The sequence below is a fragment of the Cebus imitator genome, unplaced genomic scaffold (assembly GCF_001604975.1).
Source record: "Cebus imitator isolate Cc_AM_T3 unplaced genomic scaffold, Cebus_imitator-1.0 Scaffold246, whole genome shotgun sequence".
Lineage (NCBI taxonomy): Eukaryota > Metazoa > Chordata > Mammalia > Primates > Cebidae > Cebus > Cebus imitator.
The window spans coordinates 2,246,371-2,271,954 of record NW_016107561.1 but is presented as its reverse complement, the minus strand read 5'-3'; the positions used below and the strand labels follow the sequence as shown (position 1 = coordinate 2,271,954).

The 25,584-nt window shown below is 38.2% G+C and overlaps 1 protein-coding gene and 1 long non-coding RNA gene across 2 annotated transcripts in view; one reads left to right on the top strand and one right to left on the bottom strand.

The window, feature by feature from the left end:
- MACROD2 (mono-ADP ribosylhydrolase 2) overlaps nucleotides 1–25,584 on the top strand; it is a 1,539,224-nt gene that overhangs the window by 388,242 nt on the left and 1,125,398 nt on the right. The gene's annotated exons all lie outside the window — the stretch shown is intronic.
- The window catches only part of LOC119466970, a 25,663-nt gene continuing 24,095 nt past the window's right edge, over nucleotides 24,017–25,584 (bottom strand). Inside the window, exon 2 of the long non-coding RNA XR_005195480.1 lies at nucleotides 24,017–25,120. This is a non-coding gene — a long non-coding RNA (uncharacterized LOC119466970). The remainder of the gene's footprint in view (nucleotides 25,121–25,584) is intronic.

The following is a 25,584-nucleotide window of genomic DNA, read 5'->3' as shown; positions in this document are numbered from 1 at the left end:
CCATGAGGTGAGGCCAAAAATTAAAGTTGTGTAATCAGAGATTTTAAAGACAAACTGAAAATAATTGATGGAACCATTTGACTTATGCTTTGGAATGGCGTATATTATTTTATGTGTGATTTTGGGCCTCAGCAAACAAACACAACTCCCTCCACAAAGGGGATGAGTTTGCTGGGCCAGAGTGGCCTCCTGTTGCTGGGAGCTACTGCCACCCAGTGTGGGCAGCTGCAGTCACAGTGCCCCATCCCTGCCTGGGTGGTCCTGGAGGGCTGGAGAGCTGTGTGACTCCTCAGGACCTTTGTCACTAGCTTGTATAATGCCTGTGCATCAGTTCTTGAAAGCAAATCTCCCAGTTAGGGCCTACATGGCCTACCTACCCTGAGCAGGGAAGGGGTGCAGCACATACTGCTTTTAACAATTCTTGATCAGGAATGAGAGGATGTTACAATGGGAAGGAAAATATAAATTCCTGCTAGGCCCCTCTCAGTGGAATCTACTCCCACTCTCTTCCTGCTGGAATTACAGATCCATAGGCTCTGGAACCAGTCAGCCTGGATTCTTTCATACATTCCCTTCTTCTCGTGGGCTTGACCATACTAGATAACAAATATTGTGATTCAAAGTTCTACCACCTCTGTTGGATTAAAGGTCAAGCCTGGAATAACCTTGGTCTGTAGGTCTAAGAGGCAAAAATAAAAGCTGGTGAACCTTCTCACTGACAAGGCACTTGACCTCCCTATGCTTCAGACTTCAGATCTGTAAAATGAGACTCACTGTTCTTATCTCTGAGGTTTATTTCTTGGAATTGAATGGGGTAATTCATAAATTCCCTAGCCTAGCACCCCACACACGACCTCTTCAGGAAGTGTCAGGGTAGCTCTGACGTTAGTCAGCTTAGAAAACCAAGCAGTGAGAAGAGGGTCATCTCCTCAAGCTTGTCCATACTCTACAGTAGCATTAAGAGGGCAGTGTCCTGCAACTTGATTGAGCGCTCATTCTTCGGGAGTTCTGGCTGAGAGGCACGTGCCCCACCTTTTCCCAGAACCAGGGCCCTCTAAATCTAAGTTACAAAAGGTACCAGGGGAAGATCCTGGAAATTCTGATCCAATTCAAGTCCCTGCTGCCTAGGTTTACCTCTTGACTGGTCTGTCTTCCCCTGAATTCTCAGGAGTAGACTTCTATTTGTATAGTGTTTATATGGGCTAACCTTTGCACATGTTCACACATTTTATCCTCATAACAATTCTGAAAGACAGTTATTCTTGTTGTATCTGTTTATAAAAGAGGAAATTGAGGCACAGAAACATCAAGTCACTTGACCAAATCCCTACAGGGCCCATCTTTAGTAAGTGTCAAGGTAAGGATTCAAGCTCAGGCAGTCTTGCCCTTATCCCACAAATTTTGAGATTCTGCCATAATGCCAGGATTATGCCTTCCATCTCTCTTGTGATAGACTTTCCAGAGCTTGGCCCAGTCATTGAAACATGGCAAGCACTTTCGATGGTTGATGGATAAATACGTGAATGAATGATACTTTGGCAACTATCCCATTCCCTGTGCACTCATCGAAGTTTTCTTCCAGTTTTTATCATTGCAGTGTTTGAAAATTTTACTTCCTTATTTTACTAGATATATCTTTGTCTTTATATGTGTCATCTCCCAACCAGATGTAAAAGATACTTTCCTGAAGGAAAGGAGCATGTTTTATACCTGTTATATAACCTCCATAAGAATAGCTGAATACTCAGTTCGTGACACAAAAAACCTAAAATAACTTTCTAAATAGATTGGGAAGCTGGGTTGTTGAGATACAGAAGATTTACTCTCCTTCCCAACTCATCCCTTCTCTTTGCCCCCTCCAATAAAATGCTATTTGGTTGAGTAGTTTAAAGATGGAAAAGCATTTAAGGTTAAAACAGATGAATAAGATCATTCTAAGGAAGCAGAAAGGTGTTCAGACTGTTAAGTTGAATAGATCAGAGTATGACGGCATTGATTCTGCCTCTAAGATTTCAGGTCACCAAAGGAAATATGTTGGATTGTATTATCTCCATTTGTTTTTAAAGGAAAAGTAAAGTTTAGTTCGCTCTCTGAAGATAAAATTACTTTTGGAACCATATTCAAGAAGGACTTGAGTATGTAGACCTTATGTAACATATATAGAAAACAGTTCCACCAACCCTGATATTACAGAGACACTAACATGCCCTCTTAAATAAGCCATGAAAGTGGTGAGAGTGGCCACATTTTTGTGATGGGGTGTTTGGAATTAATTCACCTTCATGATACAGAGGCCACATCATATTCTGGGTCATGAATAATGATGGCAATACTGTTTCTCTTTCCTTTGAACCACTTACCTACTCATTGACCTAACATATTTTAAATGCATAAAGGAGTAAGACTCTGTTTTTGGGTAGAGAAATATGCAACAACCATTTCCTAAAAAGACTGTAATTACATTTGGGAAATGCTAGTAATTAATAGCCTGAATGGATAAGTATAAGTTAGATTTATGAAAAACCAAGAACATATCTAACCTTTCTTAAGCTCCAGGGCAAATGCATAATTTGAACATTATGTCTACAATGTGGGTGTGTTTTCTTCCTTTTCAATGAAGACAGCAATTAGGATAGTAATAGAAATAATACTTGGGTTTATAGAGCCTTTAGCTGAAGTCTACCTAGATGGTTTCTGGCTCTGTGGTAAGCATGTCCGACTAATGTCAGCTTTTGAAGTCACTGAGTTTTTCATGCCATTTTCCCTCTGGGCTTCCCCTTTCTCTAATAAAACTACTTTCATCCCATCCACATTCCAACTCTGAATACCAGCACTTAAAACGAACTGTCTATATCTGACTCACTTTAAAAAAAAAGGTAGTTCAAATAAAAACAAAGAGTTGGTTGCTTTCCTTTCCTATCTGACTGCATCTGTCACATACATGTACTGTCCCCTGACATGAAGCTCTAATATTGATCTACAGCCTTATCGATCTCCAACTTAATATGGGGACAATGTCTACCAATAACTTCGGCAGTTGCAGAGGGGCCCACTCTGTCTTCTTTTGTTCACTTACAAAATGAGAAGAATGTCTTTACTAGAGTAACTATTAAAGGGTTCCAGTATGCCCTACCACAAGCTGAAATTTGGAATCTGATAAAATATTTTTTAGGCAAGCTTCTGGCTTCTGGTTTTGTTACATTAATTTGGGACTGGATTCTCTCCAGCGGTTCAAACAAAATGAAAGTATGATATTTAAGTATTTAATATATTCTATTACTTCTCTTGTTAGTTTGGACCAGAATTAACTCCTTCTAAGATCATCCCAAAGTACCAGTGTACCCTGTATTAAAGGGCACTCTCTTCTTTCCTCTGACATCCCACTGAGTGGGAATAATTAGGCAACCACAACTGCTTAACCCTGTGTGGTGTCACGCGGAAAAATCATGGCAATTTCTTTTCCTGTTATCTCTCTCTCATTTTTCTTGTTATTCATAGCTTGTAACAGCAAACCACCCTAAAAGTCATTGGCCTAAAACAATTGCAGTTATTTATTTTGTTCACGAATTGGCAATTTGGGCAAGGCTTAGCAGAAAAGGGTTGGCTCTGCTCCAGGTGGTGTGAGCTGGGTTGGCTCGAGTGGGCTGGAGTATCTACTTTATCTACTTCCGTGATGTCTCATTAAAATGGCTGGTGATCGCTGTTTCCTGGGAACTCAACTGGGTCTGTTGTATGAGGTCATTGATTCTTTGGATCCAAGATAGAAACTGCCGCTAGATCCACATCTAGAAACTGCCACTAGATCCACATCTAGAAACTGCCACTCTATTTCAGTCTGGCACAGCATCACTTCTGCAATATTTTGTTGAACAAAGAAGTACAGATTCTGCCCAAATTTAAGAGGAAGGGACATAGGACCTGTAAAGCAAAATAAAATGTTAAGCAACCCGCCCTCCGCACCCCACCTGGCCCCAACCAACTAAATGGACCCCCCTTGCAGCCAAGAGCATTCCAAAGTTAACATGAAACATGAACTGAGGCCATGGTGGGAACAGATGTTCAGATATGCCTCATTATACCATCCTCCCTTTGGAATTGAGGCACAACGGACCAGCCTTAATATTAAAACAGAAACCTTAAGACAGTCTGGTCTCTCTGAAGCCTACTACCTGGAGGCTTCATCTGCATAATAAAAGCCTTGGTCTCCACAACGCTTTATCTTAACCCAGATACTCTCTTCTGTTCCAGGTCTTTAGATAGAGTCTTTCATCTACTTGCCAGTCAGAAAATCCTGGAATTCACCTGTGACCTAAAAGTGCTGCCCCCCGATTCAACTTCCATTTGTCCTGCCTTTCCAGGACATGGAATATACATCTTAATGTAAATCTTAATGTCAAAGGCATGTCCTTAACATTGGCAAAATAAACTTCTAAACTGATTGAGAACTGTCTCAGATTCTTTTTCGTTCACAATCCCCACCTCTCATTGAGGGGAGTGTCAGAAAAATTTGGCCATGTTTATACTATACACTCTTTAATTAATATCTGTCTGATACTACTAATATCTGATACTACAGTGACCCAAGCCAGAAACTCAGTCCCCGCCTTTGACGCTTTGTTCTCTCTTATCGTCCCCTCCTTGACCCACCCTAGAAATACACGTAATATTTATTGCATGTAATTCATAGCTCTATGACTTAATCAGATATTATCGTATCATATACATAAATACCCATTACCAAGACTTCTAAATGATCCTTGAATCTTCTGCTGCTTTTGAGTGCCATCATCACTATTCTGGTACATATATCACCTCTCATCTACCTACTAGCCAGTCTCTCTGCCTCCAGCCTTGCCCCTTTTAAATCTAATCCAGATGATTTTATTTTTAGTTAGAATATTTTTTCTGATTATAATTTCTCAAACATCCTCCATTGCTGTAAGAGTAAAGTGCGAATTGGTTAGCGTGGCTCCCAAGGCCCTGCAGGACATGGCCCCAGCCTCCTTCTCTAGCTGTACCTTGTTTTCTCTTGTCCAGCCTTTTGCCCTAAGCCTTCAGCTTTAACAAAATCTTGATGTACTCCTAATCTCTTTCTTTGAAATGCTCTTTCCTGTTCTCCTTCCTTCTCACCATCCTCCATTCCCTTTGCTGGGATAATTCAGTCTCATTCTTCAGATTTCAGATTAGTTTTTAATCACTCACTTCCTCTGGGAAGAATTTTATGACACTTCATTCATTTATTCATTCACAGAGTATTTCTTGAATGTCTGCAATGTGCCAGGCACTGTTCTAGGCCCTGGGGATACTACAGTAGGCAAAATAAATAAAAGAGCCTTCTGTCATGGGATTTACCCCTCTCATGGAAAAGTCAGGCAATAAACAAGAAAACAGGTACATTACATACTATGTTAGATAGTGATAAGAGCTAAGCATAAATAAATGTGAAGCAGGACTGGCAATATAAAATGTTGGAGGGTGGGAATGTTGAAGTTTCAGGTAAATCCAGGTAAGGCCCCACTGGGAAGATGTCACCAAGCCAATACTTGATTGAAGTGAGGGGTCTAGCTATGAGGCTGCCTGGGAGAACACTATTCCAGATAGAGCAAACAGCAAGTGCAAAGGCCTTGAGACAGGCATGGGCCACTGTCTTTAAGGAGTGCAAGGGCCAGAGTGGCTGGAGTAAAGCAGGAGGAAAGCAGAAGAGAAGACGCGGTCACATAGGTGATGGGAGCCCTGCTCACAGAAAGTCCCGTCAGTTACTGTAAGGACTTTGGCTTTGGTCATAAGTAAGGTGGGAAGGAAGCACTGGGAAGGTTTGAGAAGAGGAGCGACCTGCTCTGGTTTTTGGCTTAAGGGATCCCCTTCACATCCCAAATCCTCCCACATTAGCCCCTTCTCTCATCGTTAAGCTTTTTACCTTTTTACCATAACCAAGTTATGCTATAACTTGGTTCTATCCCTTACTAGTATCTCCTTTCTGGGAGGAGAGGACTCTGTCCAACTTGTTAGTGTTTTATTCCCACCATCCAGCCCAGTGTCCAGAAACCACAGGATATCAATAAGTATTCATCTGATTGCATTGAAATAATAAGTAAATGAAAGCCAGCTCCTGTGCCAATCTTTAACTTTTTCATTTATTATCACGACTTCTTTATATTGGTAGAAGTAAACCCAAAACGTAAATGGGGAAATGAGGTGCAGAAAATGATAGAGAAAAAGGGAAGAGAAGAAGTAAAATTCCTGGAGCCATCATGACAGCCTTCTTTAAGCTAAAAAACCCAGGTTCTCATTCCTTCCTTGGAGACTCTAGTGGAGAATTTTTACTGAGCTCTCTGTGAGACCACAAGATGGCCATTCATTTCTCTGAAAATAAACAGTCACAGTGAATGCTTTTTTAATTTTTGGCAGGAAAGAGGAGGCACTTCCATATTGGCCTATTATGAAGATAACAAGACAAAATGGCTAGGACATAGCATATTTATTATAAAAATTCATGTTGTACCTGGCTGTGTGTTTGCATACATGTGTGTATACAAAGGCTTCATACTAGTACACATGTATTTATCAGTGTGAACTATGTGCTGAGCTAATGCTAAGGATGGAGAGGTCCTGCCCTCAATGAACTCAATAGGGGCTACACAAATCAAGAGCAGTATAGTGAGTAATATGGCAAGGAAATAAATACCTCTTCTAAGAAGCAAATGGAGTTGAATATATTCGATAGAAAAATATACTAATGCCTGCACTGAATATGTGATTTTTTTTTTTTTTGAGACAGTCTCACTCTGTCACCCAGGCTGGAATGCAGTGGCCTGATCTCAGCTCAGTGCAACCTCCACCTCCAAGGGTCAAGCAATCCTCCTGCCTCAGCCTCCTGAGTAGCTAGGAGGACAGGCACACCCAGCTAATTCTTGTATTTTATTTTTTTATAGAGACAGGGTTTTACCATGTTGCCCAGGCTGGTCTCAAACTCCTGTGCCCAAGTAGTCCACTTGCCTCAGCCTCCCAAAGTGCTGAGATTACAGGTGTGAGCCACCACACCTCGCCATGATTAGCAATTCTTGAATAATAGCAGGAACAATTGCTTCCTGACCAAAATGGTATTTTTCATTTTTGGTTTAACAGGTAAGATGGGAGAAGGGTACACTTGGCCACTATTTGGATTATCACAATTTGACTTGTCTGGTGGTGTCACAAAATATTTAAACTGGAAAAAAAAACATTAAAAAAATATCCTGTGTTCAGCTCTTTTGTTTAAACTGTAAAGAAAAATATGGCCCAAAGAGACTGGGTGTTGCCAGAAATTGCATATAGGAAGAACAGAGAGGAAAACCAGGCTTCTGAGTCTGGGATGAGCCAAATGATGACATTTTGTTACCTAAGTCAAAAAGAGAATGACAGTCTTCTCCACGGGAGTACTTTGGGATTAGTTAGTAGGTGGTCTCATAACCCATCAGCCCCTGCCTTAATTGGTTGGTTTCTTCTCACTCCATCTAGACATGCTGTTATCAGTCCTGGAGACTGAGTACACTGCGATGGCTTCATGTTGTCAGCCGGGTTTTCTCATGCCCTACATTGCAAACTGATAAAGGATGCTCCACAGCCAGCCTTAATACCAGGTACCAAGCCTGTCACAGGCATCCTGTCTTCTGCTCCAAGCTGCAGAGAGACAGAAAATGGAGGTGCTGAGTTTTGAGGCTTGCAGGGTTTGTCCGCACTGCATGCAGCTTGCCAGTCCCCAGGAGAGCTGGCATGCTACTTCAGGTCCATAAAGGAAAGGAGAGTGCCAATCAGATATATACACTTCTGCAAATCTCCTGTTCCAGAACTGTCATTTGCTTGTAGAAATTTTACCATCTTTATTTGACTGACCTAGACAGCAAGAGCTAGCGATGCCCCCCTGTTGTAACTACATGGCAAGAAGGACATGCAACCAAATTAAATAAAATTAATTTCAACCACACATCCTGATTTGGAGGAGCATTTGCACAATTACACAGTGTCAGCATGAGTCACTTATCCTAAACAGTTTTATTGTTGTGACCCTGATTTGGGCATCACTATGCTTGCTGCACATGATAAACTTGAACCATGTTTTGTTCTCAAGTTTTAAACAAGTGTAATTTAAAACACGTATAACAAAACAATCTATGAGTAAATGAGATTTTTCCAAATCAGATGCCTTTTTTTGGTAGCACGATGAGTAATTCTTTCCAGTGTGATAACATTGAGGGTCTCTGAGAGTCTCCTTATTAAATAATAATCCTTCTTCATATAGGGTTTTGCATGAATTTGGGGAGAAAAGCTATTTACCTACTTAATCTTGAACAAAAGGCGTCACTTCCCTGCTTTCTATGTGATTACTGCTGCGTGCATTTGCACATGTAAACTGTGGTGGTTTTACATCATCTTATAATATGGATATTTTTTCCATATCCGGCAGTATGAATACAAACAATTTTTGTAGAATTTCATGAATTATAACTAAGGCTAAAAGCCAGATCACTCTTTTCCATCTACTGCTGTTATGTTCCTTGCCTTATTTTGTTTATGTAATACACATTTATTCAGTGTATACTACTGGCCAAAGATTGTTGTAGATACTGAGAGTATATCAAGAAATAGGAGAAGGTCTCTGCTCTCATGAAACGTATATTTTAGCAGGGAGGTAGGGGCAGGTGATACATGCAATAAGCAATTATCATAAATATTTATGTAATTTAAATTATATAACTAACTTGAAACTAACTACAACTGTAAATGGAGAAAAACGGGGAGGAAATTAAAGGGGAAGTGGTTAGATCTGGGATTCAATAAGAAATAGAGGGGTCAGAAAAGGCCTTACTGAGAAGAAAAGATTTTAGCAATGACTGAAAGATAAAGGAGAAGAAAGAAGCAGATATTCTGGGGAAAGATCCTATCCGGCATAGGAATCAGCTAAAGCAAGGACCCTAAGGAGGTAATCTTCAGGCAAGGAAGTCCCAGGAGATAATTGTGGATAAATCAAATGAGCAGAGGGAAGATAAATGCAGCCAGAAAAGGTAGCTGTTTAGGATCAGAGAAGGGACTATAGGCAGATTATATAGGGCCTTGGAGGTAGTCATAAGACATCTGGGTTTAATTCCAAGTGAACTGGGAAGCCACTGCAGTTGTTTGAGAAAAGGAATGACATGATTCAATTTAAGTTTCTAAAGATTAAGCTGGAGAATCTTTTAGCCAGAGTAATCTGTGTGGGGAAGATGACATGGCTTAGCAAGGAAAGAAACAGTAGCCTACTGCAATAATCAGGGACAGAACTGGTTGCCTCAATCAAGATGGCAGGATGCCGTAGAAGTGACAAAAGGAGTACAGACTTTGTATATATTTGGAAGATAGAGCCAACAGGGAGAAGAATGACTCCAAGGGTTTTTGTCTGAGCAACTACAAGGATGTAATTGCTTCCAGCTGTTATGGAAATGGAAGCAGGCTTTGTTGGGAAGAATGAGGAATTTAAGTTAGAACATGTAAAGTGGAAGATATGTAAGTCAGAAGAGAGATCTGGGCAAGAGATAGAATGTGAGAGTTGTTGGTAAGTAGGTGGTATTTAAAGTCATGAGGATGGATGCAAACTCCAAGGGAGTGAGTATAGGTAGAAAAGAGGATGGAGTCCGAGTCCTGTCCATTCCTTCAGTAAGAGGTAAGGGAGTTGGGCAGGAATCAGATAGAGAGGCTAAGAGGAAATGACCCATGATGCAGGAGGAAAACCAAGAGAAGATGCTACCTTGGTGAATAAAGCACTTTGAGGAGGGAGAGATTCATGGTGTCGAGTTCTGTTGAAAGGGGCCAGGCGCAGAGGCTCATGCCTATAATTCTAGTAATTTGGGAGAACAAGGTGGGAGAATCTTTTTAGGCCAGGAGATTGCGACCAGCCTGGGCAACACAGTGAGACCCCCATCTCTATTTTAAAAATAGCCAGGCCTGATGGCACATGCCAGTCATCTCATTTACTCGGGAGGCTGAGGCAGGAGGATCATGTAAGCCCAGAAGATTGAGGTTGCTGTGAGTTAGGGCCACTGCACTCCAGGTTACAAAATAAGGCCCTGTCAAAAAAAAAAAATTAAGAAAAAGAAAGAAGGAAAGAAATTCTATTGGAAGATAAAAAGCTGAGGACTGAGAATGACAACCAGATTTAGCAACATGGAGGTCATGGATGGATTGCTGGCAGCAGTTTTTAAGTGTCATGATGGAAATCAAATACTGATTGGACAAATAGGGATCCCCTCCCTCCCTCCATCTGTCTCTCCCTTCCTCCTTTCTTTCCTCCCTTCTTTCTTCCTCCTTTCCTTCTTCCCTTTCCTTTTCTCCTTCCTTTTTTCCTTTCTGTGCCATTGAAGTGAACTAAAAACCCATACTTGGATATTTGTTAACAGTATAATTTTAATGAATCCCTCTGGGAATTTTTTTTAAACTCTTGGAAGATTTTCATTTATTTGATCTGGCCCTAACATTCCAAAACTGGCATGAATTTTAATTATCCTTAGATTTCACTTGGGAATAAAATGGCCAAGAGAACAGATAAGCACTTTAGAAAATCATTAACTTATTTTAGGCCATTAAATTATATCTTCTTACACTGAATATGAGGAAGAAAGTATTAGTAACTTATTTTATTATATGTTGATAATTTAAAGTAAGTCATATATTCTTCTCAAAATACCTTCAGAGTTTACCTTGCCTGTTATGTATGCATGGCTTCCCTAAAAAGATAATAAACTCCTGGAAGGCAACAACTAAACCTTCTATTTTTAATAATATCTTTTGTAACCACCTATGTCTTGCACATAGTCAGTATGCAACAAATATGTGTTCGTTTCATTTTTTATGCTGATTTTGTTTGATCTTGCCTTCTCATACACAAGCCTCATTCAGTAACGGGAGGATAGTAATGGAAAACAACCCAAGGGAACAGTGCTAATACTGCTAGAACTTGTAGCCTTTGAAGACTACAGTTTTGATAGAAGAGCATAGAGATGTATTTGAGAAATTCAGTAGCAAAGAAAGAACCGCATATAGCAACAATAAAAGATGAGCTCATGATTAGTGACCAAGTGAAATCTGTAGGTAATAACATTTTTAAAGGGTCCTGTGCTAGTTGGAGCAATAGACACTAGAAAATTATTATTAAAATATTCTCCTGTCCTCCCTCTCTCTTTACCAATCAGATGAATATATGTTTGTAGAAAAATTAGCTAACATTATGTTATAAAAAACTTTGATTGACTATTCAATGATTTTAAACATCATTCCCAATGGATGCAGAGTATTCTATCACGTGATTGTATCATAATCTATTTACTCTCCTAGATTGAAGGTTTTAATAGTTGTCCGTTCTTTTCCATGACATACCAAACTAAGGTGAACATCAGTTATTGTCATGTCTTTGTGCATATTCAATAGTTGTTTCTTTATATTAAATTTCTAAACGTGGGTCGGGCACGGTAGCTCACACCTGTAATCCCAGCACTTAGGGAGGCCAAGGCAGATTGATCACTTGAGGTCAGGAGTTGAAGACCAGCCTGGCCAACATGGTAAAACCACATCTCTACTGAAAATTAGCCAGGCGTGGTGGGACACACCTGCTCCTTGGGAGGCTGAGGCACAACAATCGCTTAAACCCGGGAGCTGGAGGTTGCAGTGACATTGCACTCCAGCCTGGGCGACAGAGTGAGACTCCATCTCAAATATATATATTTTAATGTAGAATTAAAATATTAAAACATTGACATATCTGGAGAATTGTTTTTAATTGTAGTGAAAACATACAATGTGACATTTAGCGTCCATTTTAAATGGGAATTCAGTGATGTTAAGCATATTCACATTGTTATGCAATAGATCTCTAGAACTTTTTCATTTATGAAACTGAAACTCTGTCTACATTGAACAACAACTTCCCATTTCCCGTTCCCTCAGCTCCTGGTAACTTACCTTCTTTCCTTCCTTCCTTCCTTCCTTCCTTCCTTCCTTCCTTCCTCCCTCCCTCCCTCCCTCCCTCCCTCCCTCCCTGCCTCTTTCTCTCTCCCTCTCTCTCTCTTTCTTTCTTTTTTTGACAGTGTTTCACTCTGGTCACAGAGGCTAGAGTGCAATGGCATAATCTCAGCTCACTACAGCCTCTGCCTCCTGGGCTCAAGTGATTCTCCTGCCTCAGCCTCCCAAGTAGCTGGACTACAGGTATATGCCACCATGCCCCACTAATTTTTGTATTTTTAGTAGAGACAGGATTTCACCATCTTCCCCAGGCTGGTCTAGAACTCCTGGGCTCAAGCAATCCCTCCGGCCTTTGCCTCCCAAAATGTTGGGATTAGAGGTTGGAGCCACCATGTCTAACCCATGATTCTACTTTCTGTTTGTATGAGTTTGATTATTTTAGATACCATTTATGAAGGGAATTATACAATATTTATCTTTCTGTGACTGGCTTATTTCTCTTAGCATAATGTCCTCAAAGTTTAGCTGTATTATAGCGTGTGATAGGAATTCTTCTTTTTAAAGGCTGAATAATGTATTTCTTTGTATGTATATACAACATATTCCTTATTCGTTTATCTTTTGATGAACATTTGGGTTACTTCTACCCCTCGGTTCTTGTGAATAATGTTGCAGTAAACATGTGTGCAGCTATCTCCTGAAGACCCCAGTATCAATTCTTTCGGTTATATGCCCAGAAGTAGAATTACTGGATCATACGGTGATTCCATGTTTAATTTTTTTTTGAGGAAATTCACTACTGTTTTTGATAGTGGCTACACTATTTTGCATTCCCACCAACAATGCACAGCTTCACTAAGACTTGTTACTTTTCTTTTTTTTGATAATAGCAATCCTAATGAATGTGAGAGGCATACAGCTTTAAAATACTCTTTTTTCAGAATATTTGCACATGAGATTAGCATATATTATTAACCTTTAATATTATATATTTTGTCTTTGCTTATTTGATAGGTAAAAAATTATGTGTATTATTTGACTACTAGTAAAATGCAATATTTTTGACAGTTACTGCTCAGTTTATATTTTTCTTTTGTGATTTATAAGTTCATAATCTATACGTCGTTTTATATGGGTTTTCTATATGCTGCCTATTTATTTATAAGAGCTATTAATATAATACATTACATTGTCCTTTTATCTCTTTTTTATTTTATTTTATTTTATTTTATTTTATTTTATTTTATTTTATATTTTTTTGAGCCAGAACCTGTCTCTGTTGCCCAGGCTGGAATGCAGTGGCAGAAACACAGCTCTCTGTAGCCTTGACCTCCTGGTCTCAAGCAATTCTCCTGCCTCACCCTCCCAAGTAGCAGGTACCACAGGCTTGTGTCACCATTTCTGGCTAATTTTTAAACTTTTTTGTAGAGATAGGGACTTACCATCTTGCCCAGTCTGGTCTCAAACTCCTCAACTCAAGCAATCCTCCTGCCTTGACATCCTAAAGTTCTGGTATTACAGGCATGAGCCACCACATCTGGCTGTTATTTCATATTTTTTACAAACATTATTCTCATGTTTCAGGCACATTTTAATTTTATTACAATTTTTACTTCTATAGTCCTGATAGAATCAAACTTAAGACTATTTCTCATTTACCTCTACTTTTATATGAAGAAAATCCATGTTCATGTACTAGTCAAATACAATTTCATTTTTTTCTAGTGTTAATATTTCAACCAAATTATAGTGCATTAGGAATTCATTAGTCTTCCATTTAATATTGTTTTTCTTCAAACAATCTTTTTTTAATTTGAAAAACATTGTAATCTTGTCAAATAGCAAATAGCAAAATGAGAATTTGTTACCAAGGTTTAATTCATATGAACATTTTATATGGATTTCAGATCTTGTACGCGTGTGATGTTTACTGATAAATTTTGTGTCCTTGTACTGCTTTCGTGGATCAAGGACAAGGGGAGCATGTTGCTGAACAAAAATATATTAACATGTGTGGAACTAATGCACACTGATTTTCACAGAAGGTAACTGATTGATTGCAATCAGGTATGGGAGCCCAGAGGGTGGCAAGAGTTTTGATAAAATTCAGTTCAATAAACTTGTGAATTTAAGAGTATAGAGATTCTATTAACAAGAATGAATAGAAGAAGAATCGGGTTTCAGACATGTGATTTAAAGGGAATATTGACTTAGTGTTGAAGAGTAACCAACTCAGGAAAGCAGTAGGAATTAGAACCAGATTTGAGAATACTCTGTGTGAGAACTATGGAAATAAAAATCTAGGAGGGAAAAGTCTAAAGAAATGGGTGTTGGGAAGTGCTTATAGAAGAGAGCAAGCAAAGTGTCTTCCTGTTGTCATTTAGATTTTTCCTTAATCTGCATTCCTACAGTTAGATTTACTGAGCTCTGTGGCCTGAGTTAGTTCCAGACTAGGGGTTAAGAGTTCTAGTAGTGTAGGAGCAGTTCCGGAAGAGATGGTTGGGGGTCAAGTATAGGGATGGGGAGAAGTGGAGGCCTTACTCTCTATCTCCCAAAATTTTCATGCAAATAACAATCAGTAAAAGTAAATATCCATGTAGCAGTGGTGGTGGAAAGGAAAATGTAGGGGAGACTGCTTTGTGCATCAGGAACAAGGGGGATCATGATGCTAAATAAAAATATGTTAACATATATTGGACTAATGCACACTGATTTCCAGATAGTGTTTACATCTAGGCAAGGGGGAATGGGGAAAAGGTGGGGAGGTAGCCTCTTTATGAGAATCTTTAATGTTTTATTAATTAATAGTTATGAAAGAGAAATCTTTTTTAAAAGAAAAAGGATAAAAATACTGTCATCCATTAAATGCGGGTAGTGATTAACTTGTTACCTCAGGTTAGGTTCCTTTCTAGTTGGGATTTTTATAATTAAATTTTTTTTTAGATAAGAGTCAGAAAATTTAGGATAATAACCTTGGATGATAAAGGAAGAGAGTTTTAGGATATTTTAAATATTAATTAAATTCCAAATAAGTTTAAGCTGGGAGCTCTCACTGGTTACCATATATGTTTCTCTTTAACATAAGAAATTGGAAATGAGTTAAGTCAATCTGACCAATAACATTTGGAAATAGGCCAGGTAACGTGGCTCACGCCTGTAAACCCAGCACTTCAGGAGGCTGAGACAGGTGGATCACAAGGTCAGGAGTTTGAGACCAGTCTGACCAACATGGTGAAACCCCATATCTACTAAAAACACAGAAATTAGCTGGGTGTGGTGGTGGGTGCCTGTAATCCCAGCTACATGGGAGGCTGAGGCAGGAGAATTGCCTGAACCGGGGAGGTGGAGGTTACAGTGAGTCAAGATCGTGCCACAGCACTCCAGCCTGGGCGACAGCAAGACTCCATCTAAAAAATAAATAAATAAATAAATTTTTTAAAAATTTAAAAATTGGAAATAACATATTTGCTATTAATGTTTTAAAGGAGGTATTTGTTGAGAATTATTTGTCTTAGTTATTGCTTTTTAAAAAAAATGAATGGTAGAATTCCTTTTTCTCAAATTTCTGAATGTGCTATGTTTAAAAGCATAGTTACAGATCTGAAAGGTTAGTAGATTTCTCCCCTTGTTTATTTGTTTGCAGTAGGTCATGAACTCAGACCTTTTCTCTTCAATGCTTTGCTTCTGAACTGCTTATTCTGATACCTCCTCAGCCGAGGAAAAAGAGACTGAGAAGATTATCCTTATATGGATTCAAGTAGATGAGTTTCCATTAAAAAAAAAAGGGACATCAAGCATTGATCTGCTTGAATAAAGCAATTCTACAAGTTATATGGCATTTGGTGCTTCCTGTAAATTGATGCAAACTTCATTAAAGAAAATGACAGATGGCATATGGCTGCAGGCATAAGGCCAGTCCACATGATGAATCTTACCATACTCTAGTCCAGGATAAACAATGTTTTTAATCACCTTGAAGAAACAGTTGCATTAATTTGTCTACAGTAACTGGGTAATTATAAATGTGTAACTAGCTCCTTGTTAGCTTAAAAAAAATAAATATAAGGCTGGGCATGGTGGCTCATACCTGTAATCCCAGCACTTTGAGAGGCCTAGGCAGGTGGATCACCTGAGGTTGGGAGTTCAAGACCAGCCTGACCAACATGGAGAAATCCCATCTCTACTAAAAATACAAAATTAGCCAAGCATGGTGGCACATGCCTGTTATCTCAATTGCTTGGGAGGCTGAGGCAGGAGAATCACTTGAACCCTCAAGGTGGAGGTTGCGGTGAGCCGAGATACTCATGTTTTATGGCATTGTCTTCAAAGGTGGGTGTCTAATGTAACTGAATTTTAGGGGGATAATTACAGTCTCATCAAATTCTGAGATTAACTTCATGATTTATTTTTTAAGAAGCTAAAAAAGTTTCCCATCACTTAGTTCTCATAATAATAGGCTTTTCTGGTCAATTTTACATGAAGAATTTTGTCAAAGAAACATAAATAGATATATTTGTAAATATTTTTGTTATTCCAAAATAAAGTTCAGATGTATAAAGACTAAAAATGATTTAAAAAATACTCATATCATAGAACTATATCTTAGTTTCAGCACATGGAATTTATATAGTTTATTTTAGTGCTTCATTTCAGGGTGCTTTTTTGCTTTTTTCATTTCAGGGTGCTTTTTTGCTTTTTTCATTTCAGGGTGCTTTTTTTTTTGGAACAACCTGAGCAACAACAAAAAAAGTGGTACTGTATTATAACCCAAAGTATAAAATAAATACCCAAAGCACCCGAAGTCCATAGTGACATAATAACTGAGTAAGAAAAAAAGACAAGTCTCTTGCTTAGAATTCCAAATACTTTGTGTAGCTACTTCACCCTCAAAGAGGTAGACTGTAACACCCCTGAGTGTGAGCTGTGCAGTGGCTTCTTTCCAAAAGGTACAGCACGGAAGAGGGCAGGGTTCCCTTGCAGTGGAGACACCTGACGAGCACAGCCTCGGCCAGCTGACCATCATTAACTTCAGTAGTGACAGGCCATGTCAGTAGGATGACTCTGTTTTTTGCAAACAACAGAAATTGCCTTGGCTCATTTAAATAGAAGAATGTGTTAGAAGGATATTCACTGATGGGGCAAAAAGGCAGGAGAACCAAGCATGAATCCGATTCCATAAAGTTTCAAGCTGCTGTAACAGAACACCATAGACTGGGTGGCTTATAAAAAAGAAATTGATTTCCCATAGTTTTGGAGGCTGAGAAGTCCCAAAACAAGGTGCTGACATATTTAGTGTCAGAGAAGGTGCTCTTCTTCGTAGATGGCCGTATTCTCATTGTACCCTCACATGCCCAAAGCACAAACACCTCTCTTAGGCTCCTTTTAAAAGGCACTGATCCCTTTCATGAGAGATGTGCCCTCCTGACCTAATCATCTCACAGAGGATGTACTTCCTAATACCGTCATCTTGGGAGGTAGGATTTCAACATAAGAATTTTGAGGGGAAACAAACATTCAGCTCATAGCAGATAACAAGACAGTAAGACAAATAGCCAGCATCACACCATCACTATAGTCTGGGCAGGGCGTTTGGTACTGGTTCCAACTCTACTGGGCACTCTTGGCCGTGCTGGAATTTTCCTACTGCCAAAGATAATGTCTCAACTGTCCTGACATCTTTGTACCATTCTCCAGAGACTGAGGGTTCTAAGTGGGAACCTTTGACTGGCTAAGTTTAGGTGATGTATCAGTTCTCTCACTGCCTAATCCATTAGCTGCTTAATGAGAGCTGAGGCCCTACCTCCCACCAAATGGGTAGTAGTATCATTGTTGGACATCCAAGGAATGAAGATCAGATGGGAACTAATAGAGCTGTATGAAAATAAGAATTCTTCATTAAACCATGGCTCTTTTCCTAGTATTTTCCCTTTTGTTTTTGATAACCAAAAACATATATAGCAAATAATGCCATTGTCACTATGCCTAACTTCCACACTTATTTATAGTGGTGACCTTTCATCCCAGGGTGTTTTCTGCTGTAACAAAGGCAGAGTAGTTCCTGAACTGCGCCTCTGCCTCCTTTTCTTGTACACACTTCTGGTATTTTCAAGTTTAGGAGAAAGCAAGCATTTGCCTTACATCTCAACTCATATTTTAAAATCAGTGTCGTTTTCCTCTGCTTATTTTGCCATGCTTTTTTAGTGAATAAATATTTACCGAAGACTTCTGCATTAGTTTGCCAGGGCTGCCATAACAAAGTACCACACACTGAGTGGATTAAACCATCAGGAATGCAGTGTCTTACAGTTCTGAAGGGTAGAAGCCTGAATTCAAACTGCTGGGGTTTTTTTTCTGAGGTCTGTAAGGAAGAATTGGTTCCATACCTCTCCCATGTCTTCTGGTGGGTTTCTGGCAACTTTGGCATTGCTTGGTTTGTAGAATCCTCACTCTGATCTCCATCCTCATCCTCAAATGGGGTTCTCTTTGTGTGTGCATCTGTGTCCAATATTGGACTAGGATTTGCCCTCATAACCTCCTTTAACTTAATTACTTCTGTAAAGATCATATCTCCAAACTAGGTCACATTCTGAAGTACTGGGGTTAGAGATTCAACATACCATTTTTTAGGAGGAACACGATTCAACCCATAGCAACTTCTTAAAAGGCTACCTCTTCAATATGAAGTATTTGAAATGTTGAGTCATTTCTGGAAGAAATAAAAACAGCAACAATAAACCAAACTTTAAGAGTAAGGAATGTCTCACCGGGCATCATTGGTTGTCAACCGAGTATTATCCACACAACTAAATTTCAGGGCTCAAATGAATGTGATTTCTTTGAGGAAACTTAAAAAATTACTACTGGCGTTTATCAGTTGGAAGATGTTCTTTTCTATTCTGAAAAATATTCCTTCTTGAATATTTTGATTATGAAAGGCTGTTGTATTTTGTCAGATATTTTTTCTGCATCTATTGAGATGAGCATATGGCTTATTTTCTTGATTCTTTTAATAGTATATATTACGCTGATTACTTTTCCTGTGTTGAACCAACTTTGAATTTCTGGAATAGCTCCCATTTGGTCATGATTATAATTCTTTCTAAAAGCTGCTGGATTTGGTTTACTAGGAAATTGTTGAGGATCTTTGCACTTATATTCGTAGGGAATATTGGCCTGTATTCTTCTTTTCTTCTGATGTTTTTGTCTAGGTTTAGTATCTGGATAACACTGGCTTCACAGAATGAGCTGAGAAGTGTTTCTTCTTAGTCTTTATTAGAAGAATGTAAGGATTGTTGGAATTCTTCAAATATTTAAAAGCATAATTCACCAGTAGAAACCATCCAGACCTGGGCTTCTCTTTGCAGGAAATATTTTTATTACTAATTTCAGTTTTATTCATACTTTCTACTTCTTCTTGAGTGAGTTCAGTAGTTTTTCTCTTTCTGAGCTTTTTTTTTTTTTTATTTTTTTTTTTTTTTCTAATTTATTGGTATACACTTATTTATAGTATTTCTGTAACATATTTTTTGTTTCTGTGAGGTGAGTAGTAATGTCCCGTCGTTAATTATGATTTTAGTTATTGAGCCCTTTTTTTTCCTTCGCCGGTCTAGTTAATGGTTTGTTGATTGTGTTGGTTCTTTCAAAGAACCCACTTTTGGTTTCGTTGACTTTCTCTTTTGTTATTCGATTATCTATTTCATTTGTTGCTGCTTAAGTTTTTATTATTTCTTTTATTGTGCTTGCGTTGGGTTTAGGTTGCTCTTTTTCCGGTTTCTTTCAGATTTTCTTTGTGGATGTGCTCTGAAGTACTAGAAAATTTAAACCAATTCTATTTCCCTTCAGTAAAGCATTAATTATTGTGAAATACTAAGGTAATAACCATAAGGCCAGTTTAATAGTAACTACTCATTTAAATGAGTAATTTAAATATTTGCAAGAAAACATTTTACTGCATATATGGATGTAGCCAAAAGGACATCTTTAAAAGCAGAAACTTTAAATTCCAATGCATTTTTCATATTTTAAATTTCATTCTAAGGTATCTTACGAAAGATAGCATTCTATAATAAAATATTTTAATTTTTACTTATAGTAGATGCAATAAACATTATTGCAGCTATAAAAATAGTTATGATAGTACTTAGCATTAGACAAATTGTTTGAAGTTTTAAAAAATATATTCTATACAAATTATAATCTATAAATGGAGTGTCCATATCCTTTAATTCAAAACAATTGTTTTCATTTTCCAATAAATTGGTAAAAGGAAACTTAATGACATTTTCTTTAAACATCCTAGCTGTTTTCAAGAAAATAGAATTAATAGCAAACCTAAAAAATAATATTGTAAAGCAGACAGTATTCTAAGTTATTATACTAAATGCAATAACAACAAAAATTCAGTGTGAAACCCTTGTAATGAACCTAAGGATATATTCTGTTAAGTTATGGTCTACTATTTGTAATTTCAAGAATTTTTTTTTTTCAAATATGCTGTAGTCCAAGTATTGGAAATGATCTAAATGGAGGTGTTTGTGTCACAATAATGTTCAGATTACAATACGATTAAAATTACCTTTGCATTTTAAAAATAACTATTTTTAGATTAAAATCTATTTTTAATAGATTTCAGTTTAATCTATTTTAGATTAAAACAGATTAAAATTACTGTTGCATTTTAAAAATAACTATTGAAACACTGCCAAAATCAGCATCATAATTATTTTGGAATATTTAAAATACATACATCAAAAACAAAACCAGAATCTGCATCTAATTGTCTGGAATAGTTTCTCTAGCTTCCTTTGCCAGACATAGGAATGAGCATCTTGAAAATCTAAGGTTCTTTAGGGTTATAGGATTGTATGCCTATCAGTTTGAATTGCCTTTTGCTGTATTTGACTGTGGCCAAAGGTGGAAAAGGCCCTCTTAGATAATCTTACTGGGAAATGTAATCTTGAAGTGTATGTCAAAACTTTTACACAAAATTGGTGTAAAATTTATACAATGAAACTTACTCTAAGCAGTCAATAATAGCTATATTTCTGAAAAGATGATTTTAAAACCAACTGCAATAAATGGAATAACTAACATTTACATGTGCAAAAATCTTCTAATTTAATGGAAATATTGCAGGGCCATTAATTTTAAAAATTATGCTTTTGTAAATGCAAAACATTAACCTCTAATTTAATCCTTATAGGAACATATCTTTTTTAAATCAAATTTTCCTGAAGCAGGGCCATAGCTGAACTTACTTGTTTTACTTTTTGAAATTTGCGGTGAAGAGCTACGTTTTTAAACAAATAGGAGCCCCCTTTTTCTCTTCATTTATTCTAAGAAACACCTGAAGGCCAACGTTGGCAGGCTGCAGGCAGAGAACAGGTCAGCCACTTTGTCCCTTGCCTTGCTGATGCAAAAGAGAGAACATTTCAAAGTAAAACAAGAGTTGGCATCAGCAAAATTGAGTTCTTTTAAAATAATCTTCCTGTGGCATACTTTCAGAAAACTAGCATTTACCCTCCCTGTACCACAAGAATGGAAAGTGTGACCTTTTTCAGAGAGCTCAAAGTCAAATTAGTTCTGTACGTAAGTCTAGGGGGAAGTGAGAGCCAATTTGTGGTCAGGGTTGCCAAAGAGCCAATGTCCAAGAAAAGAAGAGAGGCAGGGTGGTCAGGACGTGCTGAGACAGATTGAAAAACTGGGGTCCTTGCAGCTGTGGGGTCGCAGTCGTGACTCTAGGGAATACGCTAAATCCTGTCTAAAAGCAAAGTTGAGTTTTGAGAGGAAGAGCTGGGAAGGACTCAAGGAATGCCGTGAACTCCACATGAGGGAAACAGATCACAATACATAAATGGAAGTTCAAAGGCAGAAGAAGAAAAAGAGTTATGAAAGGTAAACGCAGAGGGTACCGTGTAGGAAGTAACACAGAAGCAATAACACAAGGAAAGATTAGAGGTCACTTTCCTCCTCTTCTGTCAGCAAAACCCAGGTAGTAAAAGAAGTGGACTGTAAGTCAGGGAGAGGACATCTAAAGGTTTTTTTTCTTTCTTTCTTTTCTTTTCTTTTCTTTTTTTTTTTTTTTTTTTTTTTTTTTTTTTTTTTTTTTTTTTTTTTTTTTTTTTTTTTTTTTTTTTTTTTTTTTTTTTTTGATAGAATCTCATTCTGTCACCCAGCTTGGAGTGCAGTGGTGTCATCTCAGCTCACTGCAACCTCCGCCTCCCAGGTTCAATCAATTTGCCTGCCTCAGCCTCCCTAGTAGCTGGGATGATGGGCGCCCACCACCATGCCCAGCTAATTTTTGTATTATTAGTTGAAACGTGCTGGCCAGGCTGGTCTCAAACTCCTGACCTCAGGTGATCCACTTGCCTCGGCCTCCCAAACTGCTGGGATTATGGGTGTGAGCCACCAAGCCTGGCCCAGGTTTCTTCCCTGACTTATTTGAAGAAGACAGAAATCTGTTGTCTAACAGATTAACATATCAAAGATCAAGAGCAAAGATAACATGACATAGTTAACCTTGGCTGCAGAATTCTTATTAATTCCTAATGAGAATAGACTGATGATAACAAAATTATGCCTGAAATTAATTTAAATACATACTTTATTTATGGTTTATCAGTGCTATAATTTTGTTAGTTTTTAAATTTCATTTAAAAATTATTGAGATAGTATTAGGATCAAAAATTGCTGAACCTGGGAGCACTTAGAATTTTGAGAGGTTACAGTATTTATTAGGGCATTGTTAGATGCTGTGACAAATAATTGTCACATTTCATCAGCTTAACACAATAAAGGTTTCTTAACACACCAGCATAGGTAAGTGTTCCCGGCCGGCCGACAGGAATAGGCAGATGTGCTACATGTGGTCATTTAGAAATACAGGCTGATGGAGGCTTTCCCACTATCAGTGTATGGCTTCTATTATTACTCTGGGTGCTGATATTCATCTGACCAAAGGGGTAAAAGAATGAAGACGTGTGCATAACAGATTTTATCATTTTCCTTCACATTCTCTTGTACAGAATATTACCACAGGGCAACACTAAACTGCAGGGGAGACTAGGCTGCATAGTCCAACTGAGTGCCCAGAAAGAAGGGAAATAGAGATTTTGGCGAACACTGAGAAGTTTCTGCCTGGTATAGATAATCACTGGACTCACGGGAGGGACTGTGATAGCATGTCTACATCTGCCAAAGACCTTAAACATACTGGGATCTAAGTAGGCTCCTGAATGGGTTACAGAGTTGGTTCTTGGATATAGTTAGTATGTATTTTGTAGAACTAGCAACAGTGGAATGCTGTTGGATAGTCAAATTTTGCTAAGGCATAGATTTCTTCCAAATTGTACATGTATTCGAATCTGTGGGGTTTCTGTGACTCATTCATATAAAAATAGAGAACATCAGTGTGTATCTGATCTTAAAATTGGCAGCATTCACTGATTTTATCTGTATAAAATATCTTTTATGGCAGAACTGAAGATGTGACATGTCTTTGACAAATTACTGTGTCTAATTAGAATATTATGTTTCAAATATTTTAAAATATATGTGGGTACATGTGTGTGCATATATGTATACGTATATGCATACATGCATATATGTACCTTAGTGTGTCTACATGTCTGCGTACCCATGTATATAACTAAAAAAATTTCTGTGGAGGAGTTGAACTACAGCAGTGGAGCTAAACTTATAATTTGTTTGCTATATCATGGACTTTGGAATCATCTGTTTTCGAATTTTAGTAATGCCATTTAATATCCATATAACCCTTAAGCAAATTGCCCAAAATCTTTAACCCTTAGTTATTTCGTGTATACAATATGAATAACAATAGCTATTTATCAGACTGGATTATTATAAATAATAAAATGAGATTATGTATGTAAAGCACTTTGCACAGGACCTGGAACATAGTAAGTGCTCAATGGCATATATTGTGCATATTATATGCATAGTAGGAAGCTTGACGTGGCCTCCAGGGCCCCTGTAACACACAAACTAATGATGCAGATAGACACAAAAATAGGAAATAGCTAGCTGCTGAGATTTAATAGCTTCATTAATTTATTCATTTGTTCCTAGCGGTAAATACTGCTAGGCTCTTAATATGCACAAGCTCTGAGTGATGGTGGGCACAGAAATTACTAAGGCAGCTTTATTGTTGTTAAAGAGTTTGCCACCTGATTATGAGAACTCTAGCAGTCATATTACGAGGTGACATTTACACAGGAGAAATACCACAGGGTGATATATGGTTTTGAAGTAAGGAAAATTATTTCTTGGAAGGGAGAGATTTGAAGAAAATGTTTTGGACATTTGGAACTCTCTGAGTCTTAAACTGGCTCCTAAAGCCAGTATTTCAAGAAGTGGGTAGAGGAAAGAGAGGCATTCAATTCAGAAAGAATAGCATAAGCAGGGAAGCAGGGAAAAGCACAGAATATTTTTAGGTAAATTGAAAAACAAGCAAAGGGAGTACTGTGAGGTCAAATTGCAAAGTCAAGGCATTGATGTCATACTAAAGAGTTGGACTTCATCCTGTAAGCAAGGAGCAAGGAAAGGCAAAGTGAGAAATAAAAGTGAGGAAGGCAAGTTTTGAGCAGCAGAATGACATCTGTGACCTTGAACATTTTCCTTGACCTTTTTCTCCATCCGTTTTCCTTCCCTACACAGCAAGTAGACGGGACTAAGATCCCTTCCTGCCCTCATAGTCTAGGAGACCACTATATCCTCCAGAGTCACTGTCATTCTATATCTGCTGAAACATCCCAGTTCTCTTTGGTATACCCTCTCCAATGCTATTTATGTAGGCTCTACCCAATACTTTTGTCATGTCCTTTAGACTCTACGTTTTTCTTCTCTATGGGTCTGATTTTTATCCTCTGCGACAGGAACATGAGCTGTATCTCATTCATTTACAGAGAGGTGTCCTCCAAACCCAGATCCCCAGCTCCTCAGCTCCTGAACCACTCCATCAGCTATGTTTAGATTCTTTCCTGGACCTTTCCCAACCTTCACCTCACTTCCATGCTATGGCCATGGGCAGCTAATTCACTCTTGCACTTTCTCCATATTATTGCTTCTCTCCTAGGCTTTTTGTTGTGGTTTTGTTTTTGCTTTTGTTTTTTGACTTGGTATTTTTACGGTTCTAAAAGAATGCAAGTGGAAATATTAAACAGGAACAAATAAGAATTGCTGGGGAAAAGTAACTTTATAAGAGTAAAATGTTATTTGTCACTATATATAAAGTATAATAGTGGGAAAATTTTCTTCTTTTACTTGTTAGAATTGTAAAGATCGTTGTATCTATACCTTTTTCAAAAATCAGGCTGGCCATGATGGCTCACGCATATAATTCTACCACTTTGGGAGGCCAAGGCAGGTGGATCACTTGAGATCAGGGGTTCAAGACCAGCCCGGCCAATATGGCAAAACCCCATCTTTACTAAAAACACAAAACTTAGCTGAACGTGGTGGCGCATGCCTGTAATCCCAGCTACTGGGAAGGCTGAGGCAGGAAAATCACTTGAACCCAGGAGGTGGAGGTTGCAGTGAGCCGAGATTGTGCCACTGCACTCCAGCCTGGGTGACAGCGTGAGACTCTATCTCAAA